Here is a 13,826-nt window from a genome sequence, read left to right as displayed (position 1 = left end):
TAAAAAACGCGCACAGAAACGTAAACAAAACGACGCGTGTCTCACCGTGGTCGAGGCTAAACTGATCATCCCGCGATGGCTGCCGACCACAATAAACCCGCCGAGACTGGATTCAGCACCACTTTTTCGCAGCTAGAGGAAAATATCGGCTTATCTATCCCTAACAATTACTCCACAAACATGACAAAAAAATTATCGAACCTAAAAAACGAACGAATTTAAACGAAAATAAACAAACTTATGTGAACGATAATCAGCACAAGTGGTGACAGTTGTCATGTTGGGTACACGCTCTTGCGGGAGTGTCTGATTGAGGGTAACTTTTACTCATACACTCTCCCGCGGTAGTACCAAAATTAGGTAAATTTCCACTCGATGCTGAAATTGCAACCGCACCGGTTACAATCTCGCCCACACCGAGTGGGAAAAAAAAATTGACAACAATTTTTTTTTACTAACCTAACACCTAACACCGATAACAATAATAAACGGGGAATGAATAAGTTAATGAACAAATAAATAAATAAATTAATAAATAAATAAATAAACAAATAAATAAATAAATATGTACAAAACCTGCTATCCCTATCATTCCTTCCTTAATTTACAAGCAAAACTAATCGACCGGAGTTCCGAATCGTTGAAATTGTTTGGTCTTAGTGTGAAGTGCTAATTCTGAAAGCATTCGCAAAGCGAGAAGCAGTCAGCTATCATCTGACCCAATCAAGGCCTGAACTTGAAATCCAATTCTAATCCATTCTTCAAGACAACTCATCTTTCCAAAATACTGCAAGTCCCAGTACTAATTTTGTACGGTTCTGACTTGCGGGGGAACGGTTGTCGGTTTTTTATCGACTGTCCAACTTTCGTGTTCTTACGGTGCCAACACTCGATTCCTGAGCTAGAGTTAATTTCCGAACCACTCATTCTATTTCCTCTTTCAAAAATATCCTTTCATTCCAATCGCCATTTGCAATTCGACTCACATTTATTCGTTCACTCATGCATATCCAATCACACATTCACGCACTCCGTCTGGCACCCATCCCACGTCATCGTCAACATTCTGGACCAAACGTTTTTTTGTCCCTGTTCATCTCAAAAGCATCTCCCATACTGAGACGTTTGAGAGGGACCAAAGAATGTCTCTCGCATAATGCGGTAAATAATAATAATATTCCCTAAGGAATTCAATTTTATCACCCTGGTGGTTAAAATCTGAAACCCCAGTATTATGCAAGACTCCGAATACACAACATTCGGTTCCGATATACACATTCGGCCTCACCGTACATACATTACATTGCCTTACCACAAACGATCAGTTTCTAATCCGAATCCATCTTATCGTTTCTGGCAGCACGGCATCGTTTGGAGACGTCAACCGGCGATGACGTCATTCCTATGCGGAATGATCAATGAATATTTTATGTAAGCAAACCGGAATGGAAACTCGACGTTCACATTCCAGTTTTCGCGACGGTTTCTCGCGGCGAAAATACGTTGCGCGTGCGTGTTTATCCCCATAGAAAAGGGGAAAAGTGTTTTGTGCAAAGAATAAACGCCCAAACAAGGCAAAAATTAGTAAAAAGTCCCCGCTGAAGAGGTGTGAAAACTAAATCAATGGCACCGAACAAGGCGAAGTGATGTGTTTCCGGTTGTTTGCCTTCTGTTTCCAAGTGCCAGTGCGTGGGTGTTTTTCCAAACGGCGCGGAATTCTATTCCGGCAAAAATTAAAATTGACACCATCACGACTGCTTTTGGAACAGAAAGCAAAACTTCAGCGGAATGGTTTATTACTTCGCCACCAGTACAAAGCACGCAAAACGGTAACGAAGGTAATGAAGAACCTTCTAGCAGCAGTGTAAGTCTCCCTTTTTGTTATTCACTAGAAAAAGGTAGAGCAACGCATAAATGGACCGACAGTCCAAATGTAGTCCGGCGGTCGCCTTTTAAATGTTCCCAAATGAACAATCCGTTTAAAGGCAGGCCGCCGGTACAAAATTGTACCAATTTATGCTGGTTTGAGAAGATTTGCTGGCCAGACACCAAGATTTGTCCCGGTAGGATCAACCGGCTCGTAAGACGAAGACCCCTTTTTGGCGAGAACTTTCGCCGGTAAGTATAGTGGTCCAATTTTAGCGTTATGAGGCTCGATAGTGTTCGACAACTTCATGTTTCGTCGGTAAACAATTTGACCGACTGCGAATGGGTTCGCAAATTTGCGATGTCGCCCGTTGTATTGCTGTCGAGCACCCTGAGGCCTTACTAAGATGTTTAACCACAATACCCCGGATTGTCTCTAATTGGTCCTGTCTTGATTTCAGATCACCCTCCCCGGAAATCCTGGAGTAGTCATCCCCTGATGCCATTTCGCAACCATGGCCGACGAAATGAGGACTAAACCCGGTAGAAGAATGAACCGTAGTATTAAGGATGCGCTCCACATCAGAAATGCGGGCAATCCAGTTGCGCTGGTCCGTGCGGGCGTACGCGCGAATTGCCGTATTTATAGAACGATTCGTTCGTTCTACCGGGTTAGCCTGCAAATGATATCTCGAATTCAGCCAATGTGTAAGGAATCGGCTGAATTCTCTGTAGATGAACGTCGAACCATTATCGCTCAACAGGATTTCCGGACTTCCATGGCGGTTGAACCATTGTTCGCGAAGGATCGCACAAAGTGAGGCGCTGCAAATTTTGCGAACGGGGGTCAACATTACGTACTTGCTGAAGACGTCGAGGACGACTAGCAAGTGTTGATTGCCCCGTTTGCTTCGAGGAAGTGGGCCTATGTAGTCCACCGAAATCATCGGCCACGGTGCACCGGGTGTGCGTGACTGACCCATTTCGGGTTGGACTGAGGTAAATGGTGCTTTTATCTCTTTGCAGGTCCCACATCGGCGAATATATTCGCGAACTTCTGGTCCCATACGAGGCCAAAAATAGCGTTTTTGAACCTCGTGAATCGTTTTATCGTAACCCACATGAAGCAATTCATCGTGGGTACGTTGCACGATTTCTTCTCGACACTCGGGAGTTGGGACCAATTTCCAACTAAACCGAGAGTCGAATGGTACACTTTTCGAGGCCACGTATTTGAAAAGTTTACCATGTTCGACTTTAAAGTCAGGATAATCATCAGGATTAGCTGAAACTTTAGACTTCATGGAACAATACCAGTCTGAAGTGGACAATGCCGAAATGGCTGCTACAGCACGGGATAAGGCATCCGGAACGACATTGTCCTTACCTTTCCGGTGCTCAATGGACATGTCGTAGAGTTGTTGTTCTAAACTCCACCGACTCAGGCGCGAACTGGTTTTCCATTTGGTCTTCAGTATCCAGGTAATGGCTGATGAATCAGTGACAAGTCGAAAATGATAACCTTCCAAGTAACCTCTAAAGTGTTCAACCGCCATAATCACCGCCAGACCTTCCTTTTCGGTAGCGTGGTAATTCCGTTGGGGAGTGGTTAGCTTATGTGAAAAATAAGCTACCACTTTTTCCCCCTCTGGATGTTCTTGCACCAAAACAGCCGCGACAGCAGTGTCGCTGGCATCTGTCTGCAAAATGAATTCCTTTGGAAAATCTGGCGGGACAAGCACTGGAGGAGTGACTAAAAGTTCCTTTACCTTTAGGAACGCGAGTTCTGCTTCGGAGTTCCAGCCAATATTATTGGCCTTTGTTTTCAAGAGGTCTGTCAAAGGTGCGGTTACCTCACTAAACCGATCAATGAAACGCCGGTAGTAACCACACATTCCAAGGAATCGGCGCAGTTTAGTGACCGTCACCGGCCGCTAGTAATCGAGTATCGGCTGAATTTTGTTAGGATTGACCTTTAGACCTTCCTGATTCAACAAATAGCCAAGAAATTTTAACTCTGGAACCCCAAAACGGGATTTAGCCAGGTTTATCGTCAGATTGGCTTTGGCTAGACATTTGGCCACCTCTTTGAGCAGGTGTAGGTGATGCTCGAACGTTTCGCTTACCACGATGATATCATCGAGGTAAACGAAGACGTACGGTTCCAGTTTTCCTCGTCCTAACACCTGGTCCATCAGACGTGCCAAAGTGGCAGGGCTGTTAACGTGACCGAAGGGTAGACGAGTAAATTGGAACATACCCCTGCCGGGCACACTGAAAGCAGTAAACTTACGACTGCCCTTAGCCAAAGGAACCTGGAGAAAAGCCTCCTTTAAGTCTATAGTAGACAGGTACTTGGCTTTAGGCAGGCTTCCTAAGATGCGCCCGGGATGAGGCAGAGGGTATGCATCACGTACTGTACGCTCATTAAGGGTCCGGGCATCTAGACAAAGCCGAATAGAGTCGTCTGGTTTGGTTACCGCGACAATATTCAAAGACCAATCGGAATCTGACTCTTCAATAATACCCATAGAACGCCAACGGTCGACTTCTTCCCAGACTTTAGACAGTTTTCTTGGGCTCATTTTATAAGGATATCGACAAACAGGCGCGGCACTTTGAAATTCTTCCTTGATTACGATCCTGTGCTCTGTTAGCGAGGTCGTATTCAATTTTCCGGGCACTACAGCCTGAAAACAGGTCGTAACCTGTGCGATACAGGCCATCTGTTCCGGAGTAAGTATAGACTCACTCGGAGCATCAATCTCTACTTATTCGTCCCGTTCCGAACCTGAGTTCAACAGAGCACAAGTTTGCAACTCGGGTGTTATTCCAAAGGCGCGCCAAAAGTCCATACCGAGTATTGAAGAAACTGTTAATTGCTCCACTACAAAGGTGCAAATAACCTTTGTTTTGTTTTGGAAAGTGTACGGAAGATATATTTGTCCAAGAATCGGTAAGGGCTGTCCATTTACCGAACGAAGTTCAACTGGCCTTTCCAAACCTTTCAATGGACTTTTGAAAACCTTTAGGTACAACTTTTCGGTGATAATGGTGGCATTACTACCACTGTCGAGCAAAGCCTTGAAGGAATGACCATATACTGCGACGAAAGGACGATTATCGGACGGATCATCGAGGATGATGGTTTCAACAAACAACGGATCCCGATAATCCTCATCATGAGCTGGTCGAAAACTGTTGTAAATTTGGGGGTCTAATTTTCGGCTTTCTATGGGGCGCACATCCTTACACAACTGCGACTTTAGTTGGTACGAATCCCGTTATTTAAGCGGTAGGGACAGCGAGAGACATCGAAACCCTTGAATCCACACAAAATACAGAAGACTCGTCTAGGATTTCTGCACGCCTCATGCTCGTGTCCAGTACCACCGCAGTTGTAACAGACTCCGAGACTAGGAGGTCGATGCTGCTCCACAAGATAGTCGAGACAAATCACCGACTTTTGTTTGGATTCCGGTTTCGAATTTCTCTCGACAAGATTCTTTCCCGTCTGAACACCTGGCTTTTTCTTCGTGTTTTCAGACGGCGTTTTGGAAGCAAAATTATCCTTTTGGGAATTTTTGCTCCAAAATGTTTTGGTTTCAACAAGGCTGTTATTCGAACCACCTCCCTTTCTGTTTGGTTGGTCCTTTTTCGAGGTGTTAACTGGTGGATTTACCGAATAAGCAGCGACTTCCTTTTGAGAACCGAACACTTTTCGTTAAATCGGTGTTTTGTATGCATCAATCGATTTACCTAGAGTCATCAATTCTGCAAGCGTACTCACTGGCTTCGAAATTAGTACTTGCTTATAGTCCGGCCTGAGGTTCCGCTTGAGCATGTCGATTTTTTCGCTCGGTGTCATGGGAACCGTCATAGCACGAAATATTTTTTCCATTTCATGGAAATAATCCAGGAAACACTCGTTTCGCATCTGCAGGCGCTGGGAAACCTTTGATTTGAGAGCGGCGTCAAGTTCAGGATGAACGAAATTTGCCTAAGCTCACAAACCAAATGGTTCCAGTTGTAAAGCCTGTTCTGCGATCTCCTAGCCCGATACCAAGTGAGAGCGTTGTCAGTGAGTAGGTGCATTGCAGAATTGAACAGCTCCTCCTCAGAAATTTGCTCGCATTGAGCATAATTCTCAACGGAGTCCAGAAATACATTCAGTCCGAGCCCATCCCAGCGTATTTCTCAATTTTACAATCAGAGACACGCTGTGGTTACCCGTATGATTGGGCAAAGGAAAACGCCCACCTGTCGGGCTTGACTTTCCATTCACATGGTGTTGAGGGGCCTGGGACTGAATGACTGGTAAAGCTGGTTTCGTGTTCTTAATCGGCAGTGACGGACATCGCTCTTTCAAGAAGTCCAGGAGTAACTTTTCCACCACGGTTTGGTTAATTGTGGGCGCCAGTGGTGGATCAGGTACATCCGGTTCTTCTGGCCCTTCGATTTCGTCCGTCTCACGTCTTTCGTCCAGATCGGTCTGCAGATCAGTCTCGAGAACGCCAGCTGGTTGAGAATGTACCAGCGCCCGAAGTTCACTGACGGATTCACGAAGTGAGACAACTCCTTGAACCGTCTTTCGCAAAACTGAAGCAATCGTGTTCAGTGAAGCAATCCCGCCCATTATGGTCTGAGTAGCATCCAAAAGGCTATCAGACCTCTCAGCCGCTAGAGCTCTATCCTTTTGGGATTGCTGACGTAAAAGACGAATCTCGTCCCTTAACTCGCTCAAGACAGACCCAACATCTTCTCCTACGAGCGGACCAGATCCTACACTTTGCAGGGAAATGGGTGCCGTTTGTGTTGGTGGCACGTTCGTGTCCAGCAAATCTCCCAAACCTGCTCCACCTTCCCCAGTATTTTCAATTGGAGGAAGCACTGCCGACAAATCAAAATGTTCTTGATATGTAGCAGCTACTTCCGCCAACAAACCCAAAATTTCCTGGTTGACCTCCCCTGCTGTGTATTTGTGGATTATCTGGAGTCTAGACCCCAGATGGAGTAACCTTGTTCGGTAAAACTCCTTGTTTGGGCATCTATAACGGAGATCTTCCTTAATGGAATTCAACTTCCCAAGGCAGATCTCCATTTCTTCAGCAGCATCCCCATGAAACACACGCAAGCGTTCCACCGGAGAAGACCGTTCTTCGGCCAACAATTCCCGTAAACGACGCTGCCGCTGAACCCCAGATGGATCCGAATCAGCCGAGATGACAACATTCCGCAAGCTTAACTCAAAATCTAGCTCGTCGAAATGCGAATGGTCGACCCGCATCAACCAATAAGCTCTGTTGAGCTTTTCCACAATCATCGCCATTCTCTCGATTATTCCGGAAAAGAACTCGAAAGCACAAAGCATTCAGTATCGACACGGTAAGAAACTTTGTATTATTATTTCGCCCACTAACGATTCCCTATTATTTCGGGAATTTGAGCGGAGTTGAAAAATGTTTCGAATCGGATCGGAATATTTTATGGTTGGCAACCACCTTGACTGGAAAAGATTCAAGCTTTCCACAACTCGTCTGGCAGTTCCACCAAAACCAATGCAAAATCACCGATTTAGGAAACAGAAATAAATAAATGTATACAATAAATATTTAATAGATAATGTAAATAACACTGAAAAACAAATAAACAATACGAACGCGAACAATATTGCGGAAGAAACCTCACCACTTGCGTAACAAAAAGTCTAGCAAAAATCCAATTTTTGATAAGGTACCCCACACTCGAAAAGAAAAAAATGTTTTTTTTAAGAAAAATATTTTTTTCAGTGTGCTTTTTGCGCTGTGCGCCAATTATTAGTGTGTACCTTTATGCACTTTCAGATTCTTGCTAGAATGCAAGAACAAAAACCAAACAATAAATAAATAAATTAAACACTTATCGGTTTTCCGTTTTCCTCTAGCTGTGGCGGGAATCTCCGGAGTCCAAAACGATCGCCTTGCTGGTGCTCTGCTGTCCGGATATTGGGCAAATTCCTCTATGGTCCTCGGCGGGCGGTGTTTTTTCCTCCTTGACGATTAGCCGGGGTAGCGAACACTGCCAATCCGGCGAGCAAGTAAACACCAAAACTCGCGCACTCGATCGTGACACAACGGAACAACCTTCGTTGTAAAGCGGAACAACCTTCGCTTTCACTACACATAAACTGTAAACAACCAACAGTTAAAACGCGCACTTGAACCGGACAAAAAAATGACGCGTGTGTGCTTGATCACGATCGAGGCTAAACTGATCATCCCGCGATGGCTGCCGAACACAATAAACCGGCCGAGACTGGATTCAGCATCACTTTTTCGCAGCTAGAGGAAAATACCGGCCTATCTATCCCTAACAATTATTCCACAAACATGACAATAAAATTATCGAACCTAACTAACGTGACAATATCGTTCACAAACGAAAAAACGAACGAATTTAAACGAAAATAAACAAACTTATGTGAACGATATTCAGCACAAGTGGTGACAGTTGTCATGTTGGGTACACGCTCTTGCGGGAGTGTCTAAATGAGGGTATTTTTTACTCATACACTCTCCCGCGGTAGTACCAAAATTAGGTAAATTTCCACTCGATGCTGAAATTGCAACCGCACCGGTTACACTCTATAAACGTTTCCCAAAAATTTTTTTTCTTCTCGGTTTCAATCGATTTTTTTCGGTGAGATTTAATGAGACAAACCAAATATAGTTTACGTTTCAGCTTACTATTTTTCAGCCATCCTCAGAAATTTAATTATATGCAAAAGAAAAACAACAACAAATTAAAATAATCACATATAGTTTTCTTTCAAATATAACAAAACTTACAAACCCCACTGGCTTCGGTATCTTCAATAACAATTTAACCGTCTCCCATAAGCTCGATAATCCTGCTTCTGTTTACGTCGCAGAATTAGCTGCAATTCAGTACACCCTAGGGATTATCGAAAAAATGCCCACGGACCATTATTTCATCTTTACGGACAGTCTCAGTTCCATTGAGGCTCTCCGATCGATGAAAGATGTTAAGCACTCTCCGTATTTCCTGGGGAAAATACGGGAACATCTGAGTGCTTTATCGGAAAAATCTACTCAGATTACCTTAGCGTGGGTCCCTTCTCACTGCTCGATACCGGGTAATGAGAAAGCGGACTCTTTGGCTAAGGTGGGCGCAACAAATGGTGATATTTATGAAAGACCAATTGCCTTTAATGAATTTTTCGCATTTGTACGTCAGAATACGATCATCAGTTGGCAAAATTCTTGGACCAAGGGGGAACTGGGAAGGTGGTTACATTCCATAATCCCCAAGGTATCGACGAACCCGTGGTTCAAGGGGTTGGATGTAGGTCGGGATTTCATTTGCGTGATGTCCCGGCTTATGTCCAATCACTATAGATTTGACGCGCATCTCCGTCGTGTTGGGCTCGGGGAGAGTGGTATCTGTGCCTGTGGTGAAGGTTATCACGACATAGAGCACGTTGTTTGGTCATGCCCTGTACACCGTGACGCCAGGTCTAGATTAATAGCTTCCCTGCAGGCCGAAGGTAGGCAGCCGGCTGTTCCTGTTCGTGATGTCTTGGCGAGCCGTGACCTATCCTACATGTCCCTTATATACGTTTTCCTGAAATCCATCCACGCCCCAGTTTAGTGCTATCCCCTTCCGCCTACATCCAACCAAACGACAAGAACACGTTAAGACCCCGGATCCGAAACAGCAATCAGACCCGCACGATACTCTCAAGGCCCGATGGAAACAACCCAATATGCCAGTCCGTAATATCTTGGCCCAGCAGCGGAACAAATTTAATATGCTGCTTACCTATGGCAATGAAAACCATCAAACAGCAAACCTGTGCTTTTAATGCAAAATATTCTAGCTTTAAGTTAGATTTAGTTTCAGCTCGTAGTCGGCAGCGAGGATAAAAAATTTGCTTTTAGTTATTAAGATACTTTAGAAAGTAAGCTACCAGATATAATTGGCGCCGTTAAACATTGAATTGTATTTGTGCCGCGTCAAATAAACTATAGATGAAGAAAAAAAAAAAACTTACAAACTGTTTCTTCGCGTGCTCCACCGTGCGGATTCCTCTAACTTCTATCCATTCTCACTTTGCGCGCGTTGTCGATCAGCAGGTTGACTTTTGTTCCCGTACACCTCTCTTAGTTTTTCAACCATGCCGGCGTATGTATTGAAGAACCCCAGTGCATCGCGTTGTAGATTCACCGCTCTGTCCCTTCTCAGCTTGATGTGGAGAGCCTCCGCCGATATTCTTTTTCTCTCTCCGGTTATCCGTTCTAATATTTGGGCGCAAGAGAAATCGAACTCATGTTCGTTCTCTATTGCGTGTTGCGCAGCGCTAAACCTGTTGTTGTTATTTGTCACCGTACGTCATATTGATGTTGCGCGATGTTGGTTCAGAGCTCAATTTGCTGACGGTTTTCAGCTTCTGTGATTTGAGACATAAAATTTTGATTTCCCGGAAAATGGCAGGATCCCGAGAAGTAAGAAAAATTGCAAAGAAACGCTGTAATATATTTAGTGTGGATTTTATTGTTGTCCTATAGGAGAGAATAAAATTAAAAAAGGGGCGTTGTAATTTGGATTTTATTTTTGTCATATAGGCAATAAAGTTCTTCCCCAGTCAAGTAACAACACATACTGGCATATATTTTGCACGTTTTACGGGAGTAAGAGTATCTAAAAATGGTCGTTTCAACTACATGCAAAGATTTTTTGTCGAAAAATGCTCCCTTTCCATCTCCAGTCAAGAAAAATCACACACCGTCGCATGTGTTGCACATGTTAGGCCTGAAACATGCTGAATGCCAACGCTAGCGATCGGGCAAGATTCTTGCCGTAGGTTATTCAACAGCCGTAAGTAGATCTGTTTATTAACCTACGGCAAGAATCTCGCCCGATCGTTCGCGTTGGCGTTTAGCATATGTTTCAAGCCTTACTAGTTTTTGCCATCTCCAATTCATCCGGTGTGCGCGTATTAGTTCGCTCGTTGTATGCATACGGAGAAAAAATATGTATGCATACGGAGAAAAAATATGTATGCATGCGGAGAAAAAATATGACAAGAGCTGCCAAGCAGCATTTTTCCCCGGCATACAGTATGCAAACGTTAATGATTTCAAAAACTTCAAATGCGACTTGAAATCACATCGCGATCTGTAAATTGCGTCAGAGAAAAACACAAACATTCGCTTCCTTGCAATCTATCTAAAACACACACTCATTGGTTCATGGAAACTCATTTGGACCTGTTTGAAGATACAAAGCTCGTGCCCGTCAAGAACAACATTGGCAAATCCGGCAACTCTGACCACATGGTATTACATATTTCCATTTCAAGTAAACACTGGGGAACGAAACGAAAGTGTTTCTAATTATACATTTAAGGTTGACGGTTGAGATTCTGATTATGTGTGAAGAAGGGGAAAGAAATAAACCTGATCGTTGCATCAATACAAATGCAGGGAGTGAAATCTCGATACTCATGTATTGCGGTTCTTGGTTGTATGTTTGCCGGCAGAAACACATACAAGCGTGTAGCCGTCATAAATTTTGTTTCTTTTTGTTTATTACACTTTGTGTATAATGCGGGTCGTAGTACACAAATAGTAATAAAGTAAAAATAGAGTAACAAAATCTTCCTCGATTCTGTTGGGTGTACATATCACGATCTTTTTACAACCTGTGCCATTTTCATCGTCAAAAACCTGAAACTACACAGTAAAAAAATCAAAATATCACGTAAAATATCTTCTCATTCAAATTTCAGTTGCTTCTGACGTAAACTACGATTTTGTTTGTAAATTATGTGCAATATCATTCAAATTTAAGTTTCCTCTTATGTAAACCACAAGTTTGTTAGAAAATTATGTGCAATATCTGTTGAACACATATAATTTTCTTTCAAATATAACAAAACTTACAAACTGTTTCTTCGCGTGCTCCACCGTGCGGATTTCTCAAACTTCTATCCATTCTCACTTTGCGCGCGTTGTCGATCAGCAGGTTGATTTTTGTTCCCGTACACCTCTCTTAGTTTTTTAACCATGCCGGCATATGTATTGGAGAACCATAATGCATCGCGTTGTAGATTCACCGCTCTGTCCCTTCTCAGCTTGATGTGGAGAGCCTACGCCGATATTCTGCTTTTCTCCCCGGTTATCCGTTCTAATATTTTTGCACGGGAGAAATCGAACTCATGTTTTTTTTTTTATAGGGGTGGGGGGGGGGGGGGTTTGTAATGATTTATTTATGTACTAAAATATCTATTCAGAACTAGTATTGTGTGTTCTGCCACAAATGGTGACATTTCAACACTATTATATATATTTGTACGCTTTTCAGTATTATTGAATGTTATTAGCTTTCGCAGTTAAGATAATGTAATTGTAGGAAAATTATTAAACCTACTTGTCAAGAAAAAAAAAGGAATAAAACGAAACTTAAAATAAACTTAAAACTATCTCACTGACTATAAAGTGAGCTAATCGTTGCAATTGAGGATTGCAACGATTTTTGTCGGAATTTGTTGATAATTTGGCTTGACATATTTTCTAATGTTTCTACATTAGTGAGCCTATGTAGCTCGTTCGTGCTAAACCAGGGAGGACGCTTCAAAATCATTTTCAAAAGTTTATTCTGAATCCTTTGAAGTGTCTTCTTCCTGGTTGCACAACAACTTGTCCAAATGGGAACTGCATATAACATTGCTGGCCTAAAAATTTGTTTGTAAATCAACAGTTTATTCTTGAGACAAAGTCTAGAATTCCTGTTGATAAGAGGATATAAACATTTGATATACTTATTGCACTTTGACTGGATATTTTCAATGTGCTCCTTGAAAGTAAGATTCTTATCATAAATTAGCCCTAAGTATTTAACTTCATCAGACCAATTTAAGACCACACCGTTCATCCTAATAACGTGGTTATGGGTGGGTTTGAGAAATGAAACTCTTGGCTTATGAGGAAAAATAATTAACTGTGTTTTAGAAGCATTAGGGGAAATCTTCCATTTTTGTAAGTATGAAGAAAATATATCTAAACTTTTTTGAAGCCGTCTGCATATAACACGAAGGCTTTTTCCTTTTGCGGAAATGCTTGTATCGTCACAAAACACAGATTTCTCACAACCTGGTGGTAAATCAGGAAGATCAGAAGTAAAAATGTTATATAACCTTTATGCCAAACACTGTCGAATGCCTTTTCTATATCTAGAAGAACAGCTCCAGTCGAATAGCCTAATCGAACTCATGTTCGTTCTCTATTGCGTGTTGCGCTAAATCTGTTGTTGTTATTTGTCTCCGTACGTCATATTGATGTTGTGCGATGTTGGCTCAGAGCTCAATTTGCTGACGGTTTTCAGCTTCTGTGATTTGAGACATGAAATTTTGATTTCTTGGGAAATAGCAGGATACCGAGAAGTGAGAAAAATTGCAAAGAAACGCTGTAATATATTGGATTTGTGGATTGTGGATATTTTGGATTTTATTGTTGTTCTATAGGAGAGAATACAAATAAAAAAGGGCGTTGTAATTTGGATTTTATTTTTGTCATATAGGCAATAAAGTTTTTCCCCAGTCAAATAACAAGACATACTGGCATATATTTTGCACGTTTTACGGGAGTAAGAGTATCTAATAATGGTCGTTTCAACTACATGCAAAGATTTTTTTGTCGAAAAATGCTCCCTTTCCATCTCCAGTCAAGAAAAATCACCCACCGTCGCATGTGTTGCACATGTTAGGCCTGAAACATGCTGAATGCCAACGCTAGCGATCGGGCGAGATTCTTGCCGTAGGTTAATCAACGGCCGTAAGTAGATCTGTTTATTAACCTACGGCAAGAATCTCACCCGATCGTTCGCGTTGGCGTTTAGCATAAGTTTCAAGCCTTACTAGTTTTTGCTATCTCCAATTCATCCGGTGTGCGCGTATTAGT

This window comes from Wyeomyia smithii, chromosome 2, assembly GCF_029784165.1.
Source record: "Wyeomyia smithii strain HCP4-BCI-WySm-NY-G18 chromosome 2, ASM2978416v1, whole genome shotgun sequence".
NCBI lineage: Eukaryota > Metazoa > Arthropoda > Insecta > Diptera > Culicidae > Wyeomyia > Wyeomyia smithii.
The sequence above is the reverse complement of the archived record's forward strand: the minus strand, read 5'-3'. Positions refer to the sequence as shown.